This window comes from Zeugodacus cucurbitae, chromosome 5 (genome assembly GCF_028554725.1).
Source record: "Zeugodacus cucurbitae isolate PBARC_wt_2022May chromosome 5, idZeuCucr1.2, whole genome shotgun sequence".
Lineage (NCBI taxonomy): Eukaryota > Metazoa > Arthropoda > Insecta > Diptera > Tephritidae > Zeugodacus > Zeugodacus cucurbitae.
In genome coordinates, this window is record NC_071670.1 from 66,820,846 (window position 1) to 66,844,413 (window position 23,568).

General features: G+C 30.8%; 1 protein-coding gene across 2 annotated transcripts in view; it reads right to left on the reverse strand.

Annotated features, from left to right (window-relative positions):
• Positions 1-23,568, reverse strand: part of LOC105211765 (transcriptional regulator ovo) — a 57,503-nt gene that overhangs the window by 12,784 nt on the left and 21,151 nt on the right. The gene's annotated exons all lie outside the window — the stretch shown is intronic.

A 23,568-nucleotide genomic window follows, 5' to 3' on the forward strand; every position in this document is an offset into this window, starting at 1 on the left:
CTCGATATACAAATTTATTTACAAACTCACAAAAATATATAATTTTGCATTTAATTTGATTCAGATTTTGTTTGCTCGATCTGCTGTTAGTCAATTATTGTTGTTGTTTGACGTAAAAAAAATATTTTAATAATAAAAAAAATAATTTATTGAATATCGTCTAATCAAAAACATGTAATCAAATCGAATCGTACAACAATGCAATAAATTGTTGTAAGATAAGCAACAACAACAACAAAACTGCGTACCAAATTAAATTTGTTATATTTTTCGTTAACAATTACAAGCAGTAAATGCGATACACACACACACACACCTACAACTGGGTGTGTTCAATGCAACGGCTTACAGTGTTAAGGTCAAGGTCGCTTGTAATGTGTTTAATTTTTATATTTATTTATGCGCTTATGCATGCGATTACATTACATTACACATATTTGTTGTGCAGCATTACTTTTGTTCCATTACATTTTCGCTATTGTTCACAAGCAAAGTGTTTGAGGCGAATTATAAACCGTAGAAAAATTATGGGAAATAAATTGTGAAGCAAACGACAAGTGTAATTACTGATTTAAAAATATATATACAGACATACAGACATAAATACATATATAGACAATTAAACATACATCTGTTTGAGCTTAAAAAAAAATAAAAATAAAATATTTTACAGTCAAACAAAATGTGTCTTTTTCGCAGCGCATACACATACTTTTTGTAGTCACTGTATATGAAAAAAAAATTATGTTTGTATATACACATACATGTACATATGTATGTATTTAGTAATTGCCTTACAATTGTCTGCTAGTAAGTAATATTTGCTTTGCGGCTTAACCTTCAATGAGGTTTCGTTTTCACATAACGCTACGGCTCAGCTGTCTGTCTCGCTAGCTAACGACGACTACACACATACAAATATATGTACAAACATATGTGTGAGCTCTAGCGCACTGCCATTGTCTATTGAGTGTTATACAAAGATAATGAAAAATAATAAAAAATAACAACAAAACTAGCAAGTAAAGCAGCAACAAAAAGCAGCAGTCTGCCGTGTAAGTGTGGCTTGTAAAGCAAAGCTTTTTATTTCAATGTTGTAAAATGAGTGTTTGCAGGCGTCACTGGGTTGTGGGAACAAAATAGTCACGTTACAGTTTCGGCGTGTAGTTAGATATACATATATATCTACAATTCTATTTAATGTCTTACTGGCGCGTTCAAACAGTTTTCAAACACTCATGTGTGTGTCTGTTTGTATGTTTTGGTAAAGGTTAACAGCTATGCGCTTCTAATAACAAATTTATGAGCAATATTTATTTGATTTGCGGCTGTTTGACGGCAAGAGGGTGGGTCTCTAACATTGGTGCGAGAAAATTGCAAATAAGTATTGAGAAAATAATAAAAAAAAATTAATAATCGTAGAAAAATAAAGTAAATCATAAATAAAAGGTTAAAAAACAGAAAAAAGTTTTTAATGAAAAAATTTAAATAAGAAATATGTTTATTTTTTGTAATAAATAATTTAATAATTTTGTCAATAGCAATTTAAAATTTCCAAGTTATAATGAAAATAATTTTTTTTTAAATTATTTTCTTATTTTTTTTTAATTTAAATTTTTTTTTTAAATATGTTTATTTTTTGAAATAAATAATTTAATAATTTTGTCAATAGCAATTTAAAATTTCCAAGTTATAATGAAAATAATTTTTTTTAAATTATTTTCTTAATTTTTTTTAATTTAAAATTTTTTTTTTAATTTCTTTTTAATTCAAATTTTTTTTTTAATTTAACAATTTTTTTTTTAATTTTTTTGTAATTTAAAATTTTTTATTTAAATTTTTGTTTTATTCTTTAATTTTTATGTTTTTAAAATTTATTTAGATATTATTCAAAACTTAAAATAATATTTAATCAATTAAAGTGGGTTTTCAACAATTTAAAGCAATGTTTTTGCATTATGCGCCCAAATGTAGGCAACATTTTTGAAATATAGTTATAAACAGCTGGTTTTCGATCACTTTTATTTAATATTTTTTTGAAATACAAAACTCGTATGAAAAAGTATTTTTATTGCTATTAGTTTATAATAAAAGTAGAATGTTATTGAAAAATAAAAAATTAATTTTATAAAAAAAAGAGAATTTATTCAGTGCATAATTCCCACAAACTAGCTAAGCATTTCCCAGCTGCCATTGCAGCCCTTCTACTAGCCAGATTTGTGCGCTTGTTAGCAGTTAAACCAGAAAGTCAACACGCCCAACAAACTCGTCTCTCAAACACACACACACACAAACTCTCAAGTGTGTATGCATGTTTTAATAACGATTTTCAATTATCGTTGCATGTGCGATTTTGAACTTCCTCTAACTGTCAGTTGAGCACATACCCGGCTCTTCAGCAGGCGTACATATGTATGAGCTTGTAAGAATTCAATTGCGGCATTTGCACCTGTCGGCCACTTGGCTAGAGATGCAGCAGTCGCAATCACAGCAATGGCACCACTTTTCAGCCACCTAAAGGCGACATAAATCTTGACAACAGCATCTAAGCGGCAGACGCAGTAGCAGCTGTTGCAAGTTGCATGCATACACACATACACACAGACACACATAGAAAGCATTAGTGATTAATAAAAATTGAAAAATATTGAAAAAATGCATTTTGCTGCTAAGCAAGAGGTTAGTGCGCATGCTCCCCCTTTTTTAGCGCTAGGCTTAAGAAGCAATGCTGAACGCCTCTATATTTAAGCATATCAGCATATTTATCGTGCCCCATCCATGTGTTAGTGTGTGTATGTGTTTGTACATGAATTCCGCGCATAATTTCTCCCTCCAAAAGGGAAACCAACCAACACGCATACATTTAAATACGAGCATTCTAGTATCGCCTATTCCGAGAGCTGCCGCTCGGTTGGCATAAAAAATATGGCGTTAAAACGGTTGCAACATGCAACGGTGCAACAACAGCAGCCCGAGTAGCATAGGTGCAACTAGAATTCCTTTGACTAGTCTTTCAATTTTTTCCATACGCGCTTTGTTGCCTCTACTTGTTGGATTTTCTTGTGAAAATCTCGGCGCGGCGCATAGCTGAGGGTATATAAGGGCATGCGATGACGGCTAGAAAAACTCAGAAATGCTGACACAGGCGTGCTGTGGGGCAGCTAAAAGGAAATGGTGGAAATAAAGAAATCCAAAGAGCTGCAAAAAATTAGCTAGCAACAACAACAACAAACATTGTACAGTGACTGAGCGAGTACAAGGAGACACTTTGTTGTTGTAATTGTTGTTGTTGGAAGCGCACTCGTCCATCATGCCAAAGTGGTAAGTGCACTTACGCAGAAACATATAAACACACAGAGATTTCTACTGCAGAGTTGCTTGTTGACCGCTGCTGTGAGGGCCTTGGCATAGCTGTACAACGCGTAAAGCCTTAACTTCGGCTCGTAGCACTCGTTGATGACGAGGCGTTGCGGTTTTGTGACCGTGAATTGTTAACCAACAATTGTTGTTGTTGTTCTTTTTGCTGTTGCTTAGATTGTTGCAACGTTGTCCGTCCGGTCCGCCTGCATATTTGTTTAGCTGTTTGGTCACTCGGTTAGTTAGACGACCAGGCCAAGTTGACTTTTGAAAAGGGAAGTTGCAAATCACCACTTTGCCGCAGAAGGAGTTGTTGCAGCTACACACACTGTGTGTAATGCATACGTATGGCAGATAATGGAGTTGCTTGGCTTGTTGCATACTTGATTGTTAGAATAATAATATGAAGGAGAAGAAGAAGCAGCAACAGCGGCGGCGAAAAGTTGCAGTAAATGCAAATGCTAATCACAGCGCGCTGTAAAGGGCATTGCTGCATTTTGGTATTATAGAGTCGAACTGGTGGGTTCGCGTCGCTCAACACTTGCCACAGAAGGTGGCAGGCAATTGAGTGCTATCCCTGCAAGTTTTTGTTGTTGTTGTATAATTTTAGCGATTTATTTGCGGCTTTTGTCGGGTAAACGAGTTGCTTAGTAAGTGGCCGTTAACAAATGAGTTGAGTAGCGAACTTGCCACAAAATGTTGCAAGTAGTTGTTAAGTGGTAGAAGGAAGTGTGATGGGAAAATAAGTGGAAAATATTTTATTTGTTGTGGAATTTAGTAGTTTTGGGGATGCTTTTAAGAAGCAAAAAATATTTTTTTTTTTAAATCAAAAGAAAAAACTAAAAAAAAAATAAGAATTCATTGCAGTATGTTTTAACTGCAATAAATTATGCAAAAATATGTTTTTATATGAAAAATAAAAAAATTAGAATTTTATTTTTATAAAAAAAATAATAATATTAAATATTAAAAAAAATTTAAAATAATAAAAATACAAAAAAAATTATTAAATATTATTACTTAATTTTTTTTATTAAAAAATTATGAAAATCTAAAAATTTTAACCCTTCTAAGTTTTCTCACTCCTGTCTTGATCTCTTTTGAACCACATTGCTCTTGGCTCAGTACCAAACACACTTTCGTAGAATCACAGCAATAAAGCGGTCAACCAACTGACGAACAAAGTTACTTCTAAGAATTCTAAATCTAAACACTGCGTTGCTAAAAATTCATAGCTAAAGGGCAAAAGCTCGATTGGTTGAATCTAAAAAGGGCTAATATTGCGCCAAGACACGCACTCACTCAAGTTGAGCCTCTTTCTCGTGCTAAGAAGCTGTCGCTACAGAAAAGAACTTAATAACTTATAAAAATATAACTAAGACACCACAGACTAGTTAACCTATGAAAAAAATTGTTTATTTGTTTACTAGAATTCAAGACTAAAGCGAAGCTGCTCAAATATAGACCGTTAAGCGTTGATGCTTCAACTCTGTGTTGTTGTTGCTGGTTTGTATTGCTGTTAGAGGATTTTATTTTATAATATTGTAGTTGTTTTGACGGTTTTATGTACACTTTTATGAGCTGAAATTAAAAACAAAAAAGTAATTTCACTGGAAATCACATTAAACGCCAGACTAACGGTCGTTTTGTTGTGATTAAAAATATGCTGCTTATGTAGAGCTAGTATTTACTGGCTTAGAATTTTACTTTTCTATCTTCTAACTTAATTTAATAGAATTAAATTAAATTAACTTTCAAAGCGACGACTTCATATTAGTTGTTGTACTTCAACACACACTTAAGTATTTTACAATAAACAAAAAAATAAAAAAATAATAAAAATAAAAACAAACAAACATGTAACCCAATAAAGCAGCAAACAAGCACTAATTACATAGTAAGAACATAGATTAAGCCACCTTGAGTTGCGCCAGCAGTTGAAAAAAAGTTATTTTGCTCATTAAACAAAAACAAAAAATGAAAATAAATAAAAAAGTACACACTTGCGTCTACATAGCTGTAAAGTTATACTTAAATATCGGTATATTTAAATGTGTACAGCAATTATATATATATTTATCTGTATTTGCATTTTGTATACGGAAGCTTAAGCGCTGCGTTTGTTTGCCTGTAATTTTGTCAATTTAAATTGATTGCCAAGTATGAGGCGGCTGCGGCGGCGACACTTAACACCTTCAACTGCTACTTCCGTAATTGCAAATAAAGTTGTTTAAAATTCAGTTCAGTAATTTTGTAAAAAAAAAAATCAACAAATAACTACATACACAGCTGCATGAATGTAATGTGTTGAATGTTGTATAAATAATTTGCGGTTTTGTTGTTGTTAATTAGACGAATATGACTTAAATTACATTGTTGTGGCACTAATTTTAAGGAAATTTAAAATTAATAATGTAAATACCATACCAAATTGTTTTTAGAGAATTTTTATAATTGTAAAAAAGCTTTAAGAGCTTTCAAGATTATCTTTAAAGCTTTCATAAAAGCTTTAGTAGCTTTCAAAAAGCCTTTGAAACATTTCGAAATGTTTTAGAAGCTTTCATACAATTTTGGGAGCTTTATGAAATTTTTAAAAGCTTTCACAGCAGTTTTAAAAGCTTTCACAGCAGTTTTAGGAGCTTTTATTAATGAGATAATTTTAATTTATTCACAACTTGAACTTTAACTGTGTTAAACTTGAAATCAGTTTTCAATAAAACAACAACAAAATGAAGGTGCGTATACAGAGTTATCAGTTGTATTGATTGAGTCAATGAACTTGGCATTTCGCTATTACTACTATTTTTGCAAATTTATTCAACATACGCCGCGCAGAATGGTAAACACGAAAGGAAGCAACAAAGTCAGTTAGATACATATAAACATGTAGTTAGATATGTCTACAAGTATTTGAAGAAAAGCGAATGCGTATTTTACTATAGTAAAATAGATAATAGAAAAGTTAAAAACCAAAAATAAATAAAATAAAGAAAAAAATATTTGTTTCATTAATTTTTATTCAAAAATACTTTCAAAAAACTTTTTAATAAAATGTTTTCTATTAATGTAATTTTTTTAACTTGAATGCTATTTTTTCAACTTCAATTGTTAAGTCGGTCATTAGACCCTTACTTCTACTATCTGTATTTGCTAATGGACATCCGCCTTCGCCGAAACAATAAATGAACAGTATAATCGACGCATAATCAACTGCGTAAATAAATAATCTAAAAAGCATTGAACCCCAAACTTCATGTGAATTTCCCCCAAAAAAGCCAACCAACTGTGCGTCTATCGCGGTGCTGCGATCAAACCCCCGACCGACAGACGAACCTAACAGCGTGCTGTGGCCAGCCAATCAGCTGCAAATAAACGCCTTCACGCTGCGTTGGTGGATGAACTCTTGAAATTTGCGAGCTCAACGCGCTCATCAATAAGTGCGAAATAGCGGAGGTGAAATGAAGCGGCGAGAAAAAAACATGTGGAAGACCTATCTGCAATTGCGTCGTAAATACGGCCGTCATACAAACTCACTCACCTACTGACAGTCGCTGAAGACGCAATGTGTGGGCTGTGGACCTATAAGGCGCAGTGGGAAGAAAGAGGAGAAAGAAAGAAGAGCTCGCTGGAGCAAAAGTAGAAGTGCCAACTGTGAGTGTGGAGCAAAGAAAGATGTAAACAAGCCATTACCATTTGAGGCGATGCTTTTTGTAAATAAATATTTATTTACATGCGTATGTATGTATGTCGGTGTGTCTGTGTTGCGGCGAAAGAATCATAAGCCGAGGGATATATGTATGTACCCTCGTAGTTGAGCCACTAATTTGCATACTTGCAAGTGTCGTCCGTCGCCTACACATGTCAATAGCCTGTAGTGTGATAGGTAATTGTGACAGCGCTGTAGTGAGCAGCGAGGAGAAGTGCGGGTGGCTCTGTTCGAGTGAGTGTGCTATTTTTAAATTTGCATTTTGTTATAGTGAGCATATCGTGTTTTCTAAAAGCGAAAACTAAAAAAATAGTTGTAATACAACTGGTTTTGTTTCTAAAAACACTTAACTGCACATAAATATAGATAAATATGTATGTATGCGCAAAAGGAGTGCTAGTGTAAATGAACTGTAAAATATGCTCTGTTTACGCATAGTTTGCACATTTTTGTTTTAATTTATTTGAAGATATTTGCATAAGCGAGTTTTAATTCAAAGAATGTAGGGGATGAAACAACAAATTTTATGTTTTTTGTTGTTGTTGTAAGGGTCATGTGATATTATTTTTTATTTGAAAAACGTGTTTTTTAATATATTTTTATACTTTTTTAAAAATTAAAAAAAAAAAATTATTTAAAAAAAATTTATTTAATTTTTTAATTTTAAAATGCATTTTTTTACTGTTAAAAATATTTAAAAAACATTAAAAATGTTTAAATATATTTTTATAATTTTTTTTAATTTTTTAATTATATATTTTAAAAAATTACAAGTTTTTGAAAAACAGTAAAATGCTTTAAATTAGTTTTTATAATTTTTTTTTTGAAATGTTAAAATATATTTTTTTATTTTTTTGCTATATAAAATATTAAAAAACTGTAAAAATGTCTTAAAAATTTTGAATAAGATTTTTGCATAAATTTTATTTCATTTAAATCTTTTTAACTCATTTGTGGTAAGTCCCAGAGGCACAATTTCTTTATTTTTTTAATTTTAATACAATAACAGCCTAAATGTAGGCAACATTTTGTGCATAAGGAATAAGGAATTTCAATATATTCCAAAATTATTGCCTACATCTAGGCGCAGGCTTATGTTTTTAGCAAATACACACACCTAATAAAGCATTAATGAGTATTTGAAGCAAAAATTTTTGATAAAATATTATAAAATTGGAAAAGAATTATTTTTTTTAATCAAAAAAGTAAGAATTTCAATAGAAAATGTAATTATCACACTCTATAGTGTCATATGTACCTGGAAAAAATTTAAAACAAAGCTTCTAACATTTAGTAAACCTTGACATACCTACAAATGACGTTATAATTCCCAATCATTATGCATGCTAGTACACATCTATAGATGAGTTCACAGGCGTGCAATTATTGTAATAAACGCTAAAAATTATAAAAATTAACATTTAACACGCTCGGGAACAGCAACAACAAAACTATTACGTCAAGCTACGTAAGTACCTAAAAATGTTATAATACCAATACAACAATAACAATAACAGCAACAGTGATCTAACAGCAGCTTATAACTGAAATGTGATATTCTGAATGAATCTCTATCTACTATAATGGCAGTGATATGCACGCATGCGCACGTATGTGTGTGTCGGTGTGTATGAGAGGTGTAGAAAAAACGCAAGCGTAACGTAGAAATTGTATAATCATAATTTTCTACGCCAACAACAGTAACAAATTAACTGAAAAAAGCACACAAACCAACAAACAACACAGCAATAAAGTGAAATATGTAGAGAAATAGCGAGAAATACAACAACAACAGTAATAAAAATCGCATATAATTTGTGGTGGCGTAGAACTTTTGCTATGCGCCAAATAGAATTTCAATTGGAAAGCGAATATTTCTGCGGAAATGTATTTAGAAGCTTATATGAGGAGAGTAGACAAAAAATAATTGGGAACAATATGTGGGCTTTGACTTTAAAGCTGAAAAAACTGAACTTAACAGTAATTTTGGAATATTAAATTTGTGAAATAAAAAAAAAATATTTTTTGTAAAAATTTTCGCAAAATTTTTTTTTATCGAAATTCATTATTGTCCGCATATCCAACAGAATATGCTATTATACAACTTGGTATGCATAATAACTGAATATTAACACAAAGCACCAACACTATTGTTTATAAAAAATAAAAATAAAAAAAATCCAAATTAAAAAAAAAAATCAACAACAAAAACTAAACACGTTTCGACGACCAACACACTTCCCTAGAAGCATGCTAAGCTAAGCTAAAGTTTCAATTGCGCATGCCGAACACGTTTAATTGAAGCGGCAATGACAGCGACGACTGCGACGATAGCGACAATAGCCGCCGCAAAAGCCGTCAACTGTATAGTTGTGGCCAAAAGTGGTTGCCAGCTAGCTATTTGCGGCCGTTAGTTGTATTGTTTACCAAGCGATGTGGTGGAAGGAGGGTGCTGAGGCATAAATTTGTATAGAATATTAATATTTCGAAAATATATATTCAAAATTTATATGAAATACAAAATGTGGAGTGCAAAAAACTTAATTAGTATCTAAAATGCGGTTTGCTACACAATATTAGTGGAAATAAAATAAAATTTAAAAATATATATATTTTTTGAACCATATTGTTTGTCGGCCTCAGTGTCACTCGCTCCGTTGCGTGCGTAACAATGACAAAAAATCATTAACCCGAACATAATTTGCATTTCGTGTGATAATTTCGGGCAATGAATGCCGGTTAAATAGTGTAAAAAATATTAATGGAAAAATAAAAAATTTAACGAAATGAAAAAAAAAAATTAAAATAAAAAAAAATTAAAATAAAATATTAAAAAAATACGCGCGCCTATTTAGATATGCTTCTCACTATGTGTGTAAGCTTGTTTTGGTGCTAAAAAATTAAATATTTTTAGCGTAAGTCAGCATTGTTAATATAGTTGTTCTCTTCATTCTTTGTAGTTTAGTCAGCTGTGACCATGAAGGGCGCCGAAAATGGGTGCTTGACTGATTAGGGGGACATTTTAGTTTAACAAAGTTGAGGGCTACTCAATATACATACATATGGGCTCGTATATACTTAATTACATATAAATATTTATAAATTTTGTTAAATAAAAATAATTGAATAATTATTAATTAATTCTGTAAAAAATTAAATAAAAAAATTCAACTAAATAATTAATAAATATTAAATATTATTTAATTAAAAAATTATTTAAAAACCAAAAAATTCAATAAGGTAAAAAAAATAAAAAATTCAATAATTTAAAAAAATATTATTTAAATAAAAAAGTGACTTTAAAAAATTAAATAGAAAATCGAATCTATTGAATTTATAATTAAATTTTTTTTTTCAATTTATTGAATTTTTTAACATAATTGTGTTTTATTTATATATTATTATTTATTTTTAATTAAAAAAATAAAGAAAAAAAATTAGTAATTATTAATAAAAAATAATAATAAAAACAAAAATTTTCGCATTCAATTTGCTTTAAATAAAGAAAATATATTGTTTTTTTTATAATTTCCAATATTTTACAACACTATCGTTGTATTAGTTATATCAACACGCGCTCAGATACAGTTATTCGTTTAATGCTTCACTACCTCAACACATTTTTTGCTTTTTACCCACATTCAATAGCGTCACACACGCACTCGCAAACAAACAACAATTTACTCATCATTTTGTCGTCGCAGCCACCTAAAGCTAATCTTTATCTACTACAACAAAAACAAAAGATAATAGCTGTGTTCATTTCATTTTCGCAATAAAACATCACTAACTGTTAATATATAGCCGAAATCCGAATTTACTGCTTTCGATTTTACTCCAATCGAGCAGCGCTTGCCCAATATGCATAAAGTTATTTGTATTTGCATAAATTATGAAGTTACGTTATGTGTTTTCGGTTTCATGTTTGACCAGCTGAGATTTATTTATTTTCCATCCGTAGACGCTTATGAAATGCCACGGATGAGTGTTAATATGTCGATATTTTTCGCTTTTTTTGCTTTTCGAACTTCGTTTGACAGCGAAATGTGTTCGATTGTTCAAATGTGTTGCTTAATTATACAAAAATCACTTTTGCTTTTGACATTTGTACACTTTGTTGGGTTATGTAGAGCGTGACATATTTGTTGTAGTGTTAATGAGGTAATCGTAATTGCTGTTATTGGTTTGTTTTGAAGTGTTTGATTTTTAATAAGTTTTTATAATTTTTTATATATATATATTTTTAATTTTAATAAATATTAAATAAAATAATTTGTATTATTTACTTTTTTATTTTTAATTTAATTTCTTTTTTTAATTCTGATAAATTATACAAATTATAAAAAATATTTTTAATTCATTTTATTTCATTAAACCTTTTCTTAAGTTAAAAATTTTCTGATAATCAATATCAATTTTTAAAAATTATAAAAATTAAAAAAAAGAATAATTGAAATTAATTTTTTTATTTAAAAAAAAAAAATAATTTACTATTAAAACTTTTTTTATTCGTTTTTATTAAATAAAGTTGAATCTTATATAAAATAATTGAATTTCTTTTTAATTAATTAATACGAAAAATATAAATTTTCTTAGAAATACCCTCTCATCCGCAGTTTTAACTTCATATTTCTAGGAATTTAAACTGTTTTACATATTAAAAATACAAACCTAATTATAACAGGTAGTCTCCCAACATAAAATTGCCTCATTAAATGAGCTCCCTCAAGAAACATAATAAAATAAATTAAAAAAAACTTTAGACCCATTATATGAACTATTAAACTTCTAATGCACAGCCAGCACCGAAATTGCTCTAAAAGCCATTAAAAAAGCTACACGAAAAATACACACAAAAAAAATGCTAGCTAATAAAGTTTGAAGTCTCGAATTACGCGAGACGACACAACACATCCTGCAGCTGCTTTCAACATGCCACAATTTATGGCAACACGCGGCAAACGCAACAAATTTGGCTAACACAAGCAAAAGGTGCAGTGAAATGAATTTTAAAAATAAAAAAAAATAAAAATTAGATGAAAAAGACCAGCTTAGATTATATATTAGCCGCCGGCGTTTAGAGGGTTAGAGACAAATTTATTTAAACGCAGCCGCGCTAAGAATTTATAGACTCAACTTGAAGTGCCTTGCTGGACTACTTAAAACTGAAGTGGAGCAGCCAAAAAAGAAAGTGAAAAAATTGCAAAAAAAATAAATTAAAATGTTCATACTCAAGGGGTAAGCTGGACTTAAAAAAATATAAATGAAAGCTGGCTTTATCATCTGTGGCTTTGGGCAGCAAACATCTTATTATCCATTAAAGGGTTAAATAATGGCGTGGAAATATACAATAATTTGCAAACTATTGTTAGAATTGCTAAATGTCTACGGAAGGCTGGCACATGTGTTTAAGCTGCTCGCGCAGGCGCACCAACACATAAGTGACTTAATACGAATGTGAAGCGCATTAGGTCATTTGGTTTTTGGCACAGTCAAAATGTGAAAAAAAGAAATATTTTTTTGAGCAATGAAAGGAAATTGTAAAATAAATTGCCAAACGAAAAGGAAAGCAAAGGGTTGCCTAACGCGACCTATATAGCTATACTTGAAGCAAAGGCATGTGTCTAATTTGCACCTGTTAAGCTGTGGAGCAAGAGGCAGCGTAGCAGCCAGCAGTCAAATATAACAACAAATATGCAGGATGATATGCTTAGCTCGAGGTAGCTTTGACAGCGGATGCATACATCAATTTGGCGGCGCTGAACGTCAATACTTGAGGAAGAAGAATACAAATTGAAGAAAAGAAATAAAATAAAAATTAAAAAAAAAGTAAAAAATGCAAGAAAAAGCATAAAAAATGCAAACAGCAGCGTTTGGCATTTAGCATTTGGTGTTTGTGCATATTTTTGGCAAAAAAAAAAATGGAATAAAGCGAAAAAATAAGAAATTGACCAACTGTGGCTTGAAATTCTCCATTTGATAAAGGTTTCCTGCGAAATTTTTATTTTTTTATTTTGTATTTTTTTTTGGCTTTTCTTGAGCAGCGAACACGCATATTTAAATAAATTACCCAAAATGTTTGCATTCTTCGTTGTGGTTAGAAAATGAAAAAGCATGTGTTGCGACGTGTTTAAGTGCCCCACAGTACATCAGCACAGCGGAGAGGCACTTGCAAGGACTTAGAAGTCTTCATTCTTATTTTGTCCAACTAAGGCATAATGGCAGCAGCTAAAAAGTGGCGAAAAAAATTGCACACGAAAAGGTGCTTTTCAAACAAATTGACAGTTGAAAGGACTTTCAGTTGGTGCCTTTGGCTGTGCGTAGGTTGCAACACGTCGCATTTGGTGTTTGAATTTGGCAATGCAGTTGTCAGGCGAGAATAGATGAGCTGTCAACTAATCTGTTGTGCGTGTAGACAGGTTTTTTTCTGCAGTTGGTAAGCATACAAGCTGCAACAGGTGCCTTAACTTCGTGCTAAAATTTTTTTTTCGAAAATAATTTTTTGTTCTTGTCGCACTAGTCCTCCGATGATAAATGAACTGCTAATCTAACTTCACTGCACAAAGCTGCATTAATTATAGTTAGTTGCAGGCAGCTGATGTAGCTGTCAGCATATTAGGAGACAAGCAGAAATAATTTCAAAGGAAATTGAGATGTCAAAGGCAGCTGAAAAGTGAATTTTCAGTAAGCTTTAAATTTTTTCAAGACATTTTGAAAAAAAAAAGAAATATTTCAAAAAAATAAATATGAATTCCAAAAAATAAATTTTTTTTTCACAAAATTTTTAAACAAAAAAAATTTATTTTTTATTGAAAAAATTTAATTTATTTTTAAATAATTTTTTTTTTAATTAATTAAAATTAAAATATTTTTTAATGTTCAAAAATAAATCCCGAACAATTTTTCAAATCAAAAAATTATTTTTTCTAATTTCTTAAAAAGTTTTAAAATTGCGAAATTTCATCATTTCTTCACCAGAAATGTAAAAAAATCCAGTGTGTGACTCATCGTCGCAAATGACTTCCTGTCCGTAAATAGCGCTAGAACAAAAGACTTAAGCAACAAACTTCAATAAATGTATACAAGTAATTTCCGCCCGAGTGCAATAATTTAATTAGAAAATTAATGTGGACTTTTGTTGCCTTTACGCTAGAAAAATGTATGAATAATTTTATAGGAAATTTTTTTATAAATGTTGCTGGCTTTTTTATTAGCATAGCATGACTTTTAGAAAAATTTTGCCGCCTTTTATGTTAATGTGTACCATGAGGTAAGGTAATGTAATGTTGCATTAAATACAAAGTTACAAGGTGTTGTATAGGGGGTGTTTTTTTTAAAGTAAGATGTTTAATATTTTTATAAAAAATATTAAAATTTTTAGAAAAAAATTTATTTTTTTATAAACTATAGAAACTAATTTTATGATTTTAATTTTGATTCTAATTTTTTTATATTTATAATTTTAAATATATTTTTATTTCAATTAAATCTTTAATATTAATTTCTTATTTTAAAATTTTAAATTTGATTGATAAAAAATATTTTTAATTTTAGTTTAATTTGTTTTATTATACTTAAATAATATTAACATTTTTTTTATATTTTTTAACCTTTAATATTAATTTATAATTGAAAAATTGTTTCTAATACTGTTTAAATTTAATCAATAAAAATTTATTGAATTTTTTAATATTAATATATAATTTTTTTATTTATTAAAATAATTTTTTTAACTTTAGTTTACTTAATTTTATTATACTTAAATAATTTTAATTTTTTTTGTAAGCTTTAATATTAATTTATAATTTTTAATTAATTAATTTATTATTATTTTTAGTTAAATTTATTTCATAATAATTTTAATATTTTTTTATTTGTAATTTATTTATTTTTTATTATTATTTTTGTTAAACTGCTTCAGTTTATTTTACTAATTATTTTCCATCATTTTACTATATTATCGCATGCAAAAAATTTCCACCCACACCCTTCTCTATTTCCAAGTTTATTCACACACTATAAAAGTCGTGCAAATTCCTTTCAAATTATCACAGCTACACGTCAGGGCATTTTAATTCATAAAAACTTCTCAGAATTTTGCATGCCAACGTGTAAACAACAAGCGATGATTCATGGAAGCTCATTCTAGCAAAACAACTAGTAATAGCAACGCGCTTGTAAATAACAAATGCAACAATAAAGAAATTTCCTCAACACAACACAGTTGTCATAAAATCAACAGCTGAAGCACAATTAGGTCCCTTTTATATCACAAAAACAATGTGCATAATAAATTTACGAGGAATAGCGCTCGCTTACAGCTTATATAACAAGCGGTGAGCGGAAAAAATACGAAAAATAGGAAAAAAAAAACAAGCGAAGCGCGCATGACAATAACAGTAAAAGTAGCGACCGCAACTAGGAATAATACACTAATGAAGTGAGTATTCATTTTTCGCTGTTAAAGGTACTAGATATCACTTACGAAATACGCTAAATGGCAGAGAGGATGCTGGCGCAGCGTTAGTAGTGTTTGGTAGGGTGTTAGAAGGGAGGGCTGTATGTAACACACGCTAGTTGATGCACGTTTACGTGTAGTTAATAAACAGCTCACGTGTTGGCGGCAAGCTTTGAGGCAAATGAGCTATATTAGACGTTTGTATATGTATAAACAGCAACAGCAACAACAACGGCAGTGCATATTAGAAGCTGCATGTGGTTGGGAATGTGTTTAGTAAAGTGTATAAAATAATACAACAACAACAATAACAGCAGCTGTGCAAGCAATTGCATATATGCAAATCAACTCTGCATTTACAACTGTTTAGATATGTATGTATGTGTATTCACATATATATTGGAGTGTACATTTGTATGCGTTTGCATTGGTAATTATTTGCGCAAGCAATTGTTGTTTCTATCAACTTAACAGTTCCCACATTGCAATAATACTTACTTGCTTGGAAATTTGCAGAAAAATAAATTGCAACTATTGCTACACACACACATGTATATCTATATGGATCTGTGTTGAAATCTTTCGACGCTTAAATTAATTGTCTTCAAGCGCTTGGTGATATATTTTTTTTGAGCACATGCAAGTGAATTTTTTTTAACAAAGAATGCTGTGCAGTTTTTGTTATTATTGTTAATTGCGCGTTTGCTAAATAAATAAAAAAATAAAAAAAAATCGCATGCTATAAAATAAGAAAAAATTGCATGCAACTTCTTAACTTTTGTTCTAAGTGTGTTCTATATGCTGATTATAAGCGTGTTTGTGTGTTTATTTGCACTGTAATTATGACGTTAGAAGCTGCAGTTACTTGGCAGTTATTGACCTTGCTGCCGCTGCTGCACATTGTTCACATTTAATTGCCAGCCATGAAAGCGCGCTCACGCAAGCACTTGGCATTCACAGGCAAAATGTAAATTTTACATACAATTCATATAAAGTTCATGGCAAATAAAAATAAATACATAAATAAAAGCGACAATAAAAATTAAAGACTTTGATTGATATGCCTGCGCAGCACCGTCGAAGCAGTCAATGTTGCTGCCGGCGCTGTTGATAACATTATTGCCAACTGCAATGCAATTACTTAAAGCGCCGCCAAAAAAATAATCAACAGATGCGCGCTGATAAGCTTAATTGAAAAGTGTTGAAGGCAGCGCGTCTGCCAGGCAACTGCTGTATATCTGTACTGTTGGTATGTATGTCTGTCTGTATGCAGTAGGGCGCTGCCGAAATATGCATAAATTAATTTCTCGTAAAATTAATGTTAAATTAACGCAAGACTCTCAGTTTGCTATATACTTATGAAAAAAATCTCATCAGCTTGTGCGCCTGGGAAAAATCGCGACGATAAGAAATTCAACGCCCAGCGATTTAAAATAAATGTAAGTGCCAGCGTTTAGCGTGTAATTAAAGTGCAGCGCAATTTTTCATTTATTTAATCAGTTCAAAAAAATTAAAATTAAAAATACAACAAAACCAGCTTTTGTTGTTGTTGTCGGTGTTGATGTGTGAATGATAACATGAATAAGTTTGATAAATTTTAATTTTAGTAGCAGGAAAACGTATGACAGGTTTGTATTGGCTAAGGTAGTGGTTACACGGAGAGTTTAGTTGCTGCGCAGGCGACATTATTATTATTATTTTTTTGATTTTTATGATTGCACATTTTCAATTTTGACTTTGAAATATAGTTTATATAATTTTCCTCTATAAAATATTGCCTACCTTTAGGGTCTATTTGCCTACCCTTAGGCATAATTATACTATAGCGAAGTCGCACACCAACTTCGATGACTTGCAAATGAATAAAGTGGCCGAAATTTAAATTAATTAATAGCAAATAATTCAGATTTATAGTTCATATGTGAATATTATTATATTTTTATCGAAAAATATTAAAAAAATGATTGAAATTAATTTTGATTACTTGAAAAGGTGATTTTCTTTATAAAAAATATTTTTTTTATTTTTTTTTTAAAGAAAATAAATAACATTTTTATAGATTTTTGAATTTTTTTTTTTAATTTTGATTTTTTTGTTTCTACCAAGTATTTTTTCTCCTCGAAATTCCTTGAACTAACCACCAAAAGCGAATACATGTAGCGGCAAATTTTGTACAAATTAAAGTTGATAGCTGTCATTACGATTTTGGGCAGCAAATGGTAAAAATCATGTCAACATGTTAAATATAGTAGCAAAAACAACAACAACAAATACCACACTAAAACAAAAGGCAATAGTCAACCAAGCAATAGCGGCCATGTAACCAATTCTGCGCACAAGCAACAGCAACTGTACAACAACAAAAAGTAAAAATAATATAAAAATATATGCAGTGCATTCAATCGCTAATTTGCTTGTGACCGCCTGCAATGTAAGCCTGCCAGAACTGTCAAAAAACGTCGCTGCATTCGCTGTCTGTCCGGCATATTGCAGTGGTTGGCGCCAAAAAATCTCACAACAAATTTGGGCAAAAGCGCGCCAAAGCGTTAAGCTGTAAACTGTCAGAAGGCATTGAGTGCACCGCACATGGCGGTGAGTAGAAGACCGCGTGCGAAAAAAAAATGCTGTTGGCGTATCTTGGTCATGACAATGCAAGCGCTGTGGAGGCTGAGAAAAAGCAGCAACAACACCAACTGACTTTAACATTAACCTCGAAAGCACGCGCGCCAAATCAACTTGACGTCATATACCAGCAATAGCGGCAATTAGAAAATAAAAACAGATATGTATATCTATATTGTGATTGTTGATGTTGTATGTGTGTGCGTGTGCTGTGGCAAAGTCCCACAAACGCTTTGACTTGGTCAAAGTCATTTAGCCGCGCTGCATTTGGTTTAGCGCTCGCAGGCGGTCCAGTCACCAGCGGCTGACGCGGCGGCCAGTGAGACAATCGAAACTGTCACAGCGCGCTTGAGTTTGAAGGGCGAGTCACCAGCGCAATTGCAAAGAAATTGCGACTAATTCATGTTGGACAAGAAAATTACACAAATTCAAGGTCAATAAATGGCAAATAAATGTTGCTGCAACTGCATATATGTACATATATATGTATGTGTGTGTATGTGAGTTGTGCTGCAATGATTGCGAACCAATTAAATGCAGCAACAATTTAATACAACAACAACACTGTATGCAACACAATATCGCACAGTTAGTATTGCTTTAATTAAATAAAGCGTTTAAATTTATTAATTCACAGCATTTGTTGTTATTGTTGTTTTGATTTTCAATTTTGTTTTTTCGTATTTTTCTCGCACCTCACTTCAGTGATCACCCCCCGCTACAATTGGCCTCGCTGGCGACCGCATTGGTAATCTATGCTTTGGTTGACACTGCGCTAATATTGGCTAACACAAACACACACACGCACACATTAATATGTATTCTAAGCGTTCATCAACGTCGCATAATTGCAGGCGCTGCAGTTTTGTATTTCATTCTTAATGGATCTAGCACGCTCAGCAAGCAAGCGATTGAGTATTTGATTCTGAAATTGGTCTTGACATGGCTTTGGCTTTGGCTTTTGGTGGTTTTTGGTTAGTGGTTTGTTGTAGTTCTAATATTTGTTGTAGTCTCATGTTAAGTATGTAGTTGGCGCTTAACCTTGTGCTGCTTTGTGCGACTTTGCTGGGGGCAAATGTGTTAATGCATTTAGATGTGTTCTATGGACTTGGTGCGGGGTTAGGAATTTGGTTTGAAAATCTGCTAATCAAATTAAATGTAAGGAAATGCTGCAGTTGAAAATAAAAAAATTAAAAATAATATAATCGAAAAATTAATTTTTTTTTGTTGCTAAAAATAATTATTTTTTTTTCATAAGAAAAATATATTTAATAATTTATATTTTCATATTATTTATTTGTTTTAATTTTTTATCATTTTATTTTATTAAATTTTTTTTATATCATTTTATTTTATTTTTTATATCATTTTATTTTATTTTTTATATCATTTTATTTTAGTTAATTTTATTTCATTTTTATTTTTTTAGTTTAATTTAATTTATTTTATTTTTTTTTTTATTTTTATTTATTTTATTTTTATTTGATTTTATTTTTATTTGATTTTATTTTATTTTGTTTTATTTTATTTTATTTTATTTTATTTTATTTTATTTTATTTTATTTTATTTTATTTTATTTTATTTTATTTTATTTTATTTTATTTTATTTTATTTTATTTTATTTTATTTTATTTTATTTTATTTTATTTTATTTTATTTTATGTTATTTTATTTTAATCTATTTTATTTTATTCTATTCTATTTTATTTTATTTTATTTTATTTTATTTTATTTTATTTTATTTTACTTTATTTTATTTTATTTTATTTTATTTTATTTTATTTTATTTTATTTTATTTTATTTTATTTTATTTTATTTTATTTTATTTTATTTTATTTTATTTTATTTTATTTTATTTTATTTTATTTTATTTTATTTTATTTTATTTTATTTTATTTTATCTTATTTTATCCAAGTAAAAAGAAAAAAAATTAATTAAAAAACATCCGTTGCATTTATCACTATCAGCACAGCGGATGTTAGGGCAAAGTACAGGTAGGCAGATGAGCTGAAAGCAACAACAAACACTTGTACATACAGACCAAACATATCCAATGAATTAACAAACGGCAATTATAAGCGCGCTGTATAACTAACAGACTAAGCTAGTACTAACTACAACAGGCGACACATTTTCATACACCTTTACATATATGTATATTTACATATGTATGTAAATATAAAAAATGCATGCAAATACAACTGCGCGCTCATAGATTATTTGCTCATTTCATTGACTTGTTATATTGTATGAACAACTGCATTTGCTTATCTGTCAGCTGCAAATTAGCATCAGCATCGCCATCGCCAACACCATAGCCGGCATGGCACGCTCGCACAGCACAGTCATTACTCATACATACTTAGAGCTCTGTAGATGTAGATATGAGTGCATGTAAGCGCAACGCGGCGCTTGGGCGGCGACTAATCGCCGCGCGTTTGGGGCAGTGGACGCCGAGAAGGTTGCTTCCACATGCAAGCGTGCATTTCATTAGAACTCCGCGCGCCAGCTAATATGTATTTTTAGCCACTCATATATGTATGTATGCGCGCTAAGCTGGCCTTTTGTGGTGACATGTGCGCGAGCGCGCGCGTACGCCAACCAAATGCAGTCGTCACGCCGCGGTACAAAAGTCATTCATATGCAAACGCGTACGCATATGGTAACGCGCATGCTGGTGTATACGCGCGCGGTAGCCAACAGCGCGTGCGGTTGTGTGTGCGCGCCGCTTTGCAAAAATCTCTGGCTAGCGCGCGCTTAACTTTGGCGACCGCCGCGCCGCGTCACTTTTTTCGCTGCACTTTTTATTTCACTGCCGCGCTATTGTCTTTTATTTGACAGTTTTATTTTCTTAAGCGTTTTTGCGCTTTTTTCGCTTAACTATTGTCGCAGCGCTTTTCAGTGTTATTGTAATATTGATTTTTTGCTCTCGCATTTTTATTTTGCAACTAAATTGCAAATAATATAAAATTTAGGTCAACGCTTATATTGTAAAATTGGCTGATATGCATGTGCGCGACCGCCTCAGTGTGTGTGTGTGTGTGTTTCTCTGTGCATTTAGCGCTCAGTTAGCGGCGATTGCAACTAAGTAAATAAATGTGCAAATGACTGCTTTGTGTGTTTGTCGCTGTGTTTGTGCAACCATTTCACATATGCCTGTTAGATGTTGCATGTTTTGTCGCGCGATTCTTATTGCATGGTAGCGCTCGCTCATTATTGCCTCGCTATTGTTGTAACAAAATTGCCTTTTGTTGGCATGGTGGCAAAGCTAGCAGCAGCAACAACACAAACGTGCAAAATAGAGCAAAACTACAATTGCCTTATTGCCGTTATTGTTTTTCGAAATTTATTTTGTAATTTTTGTTTTTGTTTTTGCTTTTTAGTTCAGTGTGCAATAGCGGCTGTTATTGCCTCAAAGCGGCAATTTGTTTTGCCTCTTTTAAATGATTTTTATTTTTATTATATTTTTTCGTCTAACAATATTAGCATTTTTATTGCCGACACATTGTTTGCGAAATTTTTGCGTGAAAAGTGCAAATTTTTGTTTTTGTTTTTGGTTTTGCTTATGTCGCTTTTTTGCAGGACATTTCCGTCTGAGCGCACTCTTTTTGTTGTAGGCTTGGCCGCATTAATTTATATAGTTCATATGGTATGTTGTTGTAGGTGTGTTTATTGCTCGGCTCTTGGGTCTTTTGAAGTGCGACAAAGGGTGCGTAAGTATGTCTCATTAAGGTGATTTGTTTTGGTCAAGGTTTCAGACGGGCTACGAGATTGTGTGAGTCACTCATTTGAAGATAAGAAAGAATTTTATGGAATAAAACAATTAAATAACATCAAAAAATTTAGTACTAAATATTTTAGAAAATTTTTGGTATATTTTTGAAGGAAAAAGCAACATAAATAAAAAGTTTATTGGAACATATTTTCTTTGAAAAATTTTAGTATCAAATATTTTAGAACAATTTTAGTACTATTTTTAGTACAGTTTTAGAAAAAAAAAATTTTGGTTTTATGTCTTAAGTTAACTACAAATGATTGACACATTATTGAAAGCAAATGATCTCATAATTTGAAAAATGTAGAACATTTCTCAGACTACTTTGAGGAAAATTTTTTATGTACAATTTTACATTTTTTTAGAACTATGTATTTGAAAAATACTATAAAAAACTATTTTATAATTTTAGTACAAAATTTTCATTTCTGCATAAGAGTTTGTAACAAATCTTTTTATAATAAATATATAATTTTTTTGGAAAAGTTTTCAAACTGGCTTAAAACCTCGTTTAGTACAAACTTTTTAGAACTGATTTTAGTACAAAAATTTATGTATTTTACATTAAAACCATAAATATCATTTACTATAAGCATTGGAATTAGCTTTAATTAACATTTAGTACAATCTTTTACAAAAATTTTTAGAACTAATTTTTAGTACAAACTTTTAAAACACTTTTAGTACATTTTGAGAACAATTTTAGTACATTTGTAGAAAAAAATTGTATTGAAACAGTTAGCAAATTTTAGTATTTAATATTTTATAAATTCTGTGAAATTAATTTTAGTACAACTTTTTACGGGATTTTTAGTACAAATTTTGTTTACAAATTTTAGGTTTTTAGAATAACAAACTATTATTACCGTATTTTATGTAAATATTTCTGTAACTAATCACAAGAAATTATTTTAAAGAAAAACAAAAACAGTACAACAAAAAAAAACAACAACAATCGAATGCAACAATATTGCTCAATCAAATGAAATGCGGTCAGCGAGCAACCGATATCTTCGAACATTTAAATCAGCGCAGAGCAAACTTCACTGAAAGCGATACAACAAACCGACCCAATTGCTCAACAACGGGCCAACTAAAGTCCCACTCATACACTCGCGGGGTTGTTAGGCAAACACCCACTTTTTGAGATACCACAGCTCAAAGCTCACAAAACCAAGTGGTCCATTGCGAAAGGGCAAGCGACCGAATGGAAAATATTTATGTGAATGAGTAGATACATATGTGCATAAGCATCGGCAATATTGACCAAAATCGATGCTGTGTAATATTTGATGACCAAAAAGGCGATGTTGTAAGCTTGTTAATGACATCGACACACACACACACATATATACGCATGCGCGCATTAGCATAACAGCAAACAAAGCGATGTGGCCACGCGCGTCATTAACTCCAACAACAACAACAATAAGCAAATAAATAAATGCACAAACTTCGCGCAACATACGAACCTGTGCATTTTCGGCGCTTACGAAACGTACCGTTGTGTACCGTTTTTATGTAAATTTTGAACTAAAAGTAACACAAAAAAACTTGAGTGTGTGTGTGTGTGTGAGGATATTTTGTTACAAATGTGAAATTATGCGTGAAATATTTTTATGCAGTGGCAACAACAAGTAACAACAA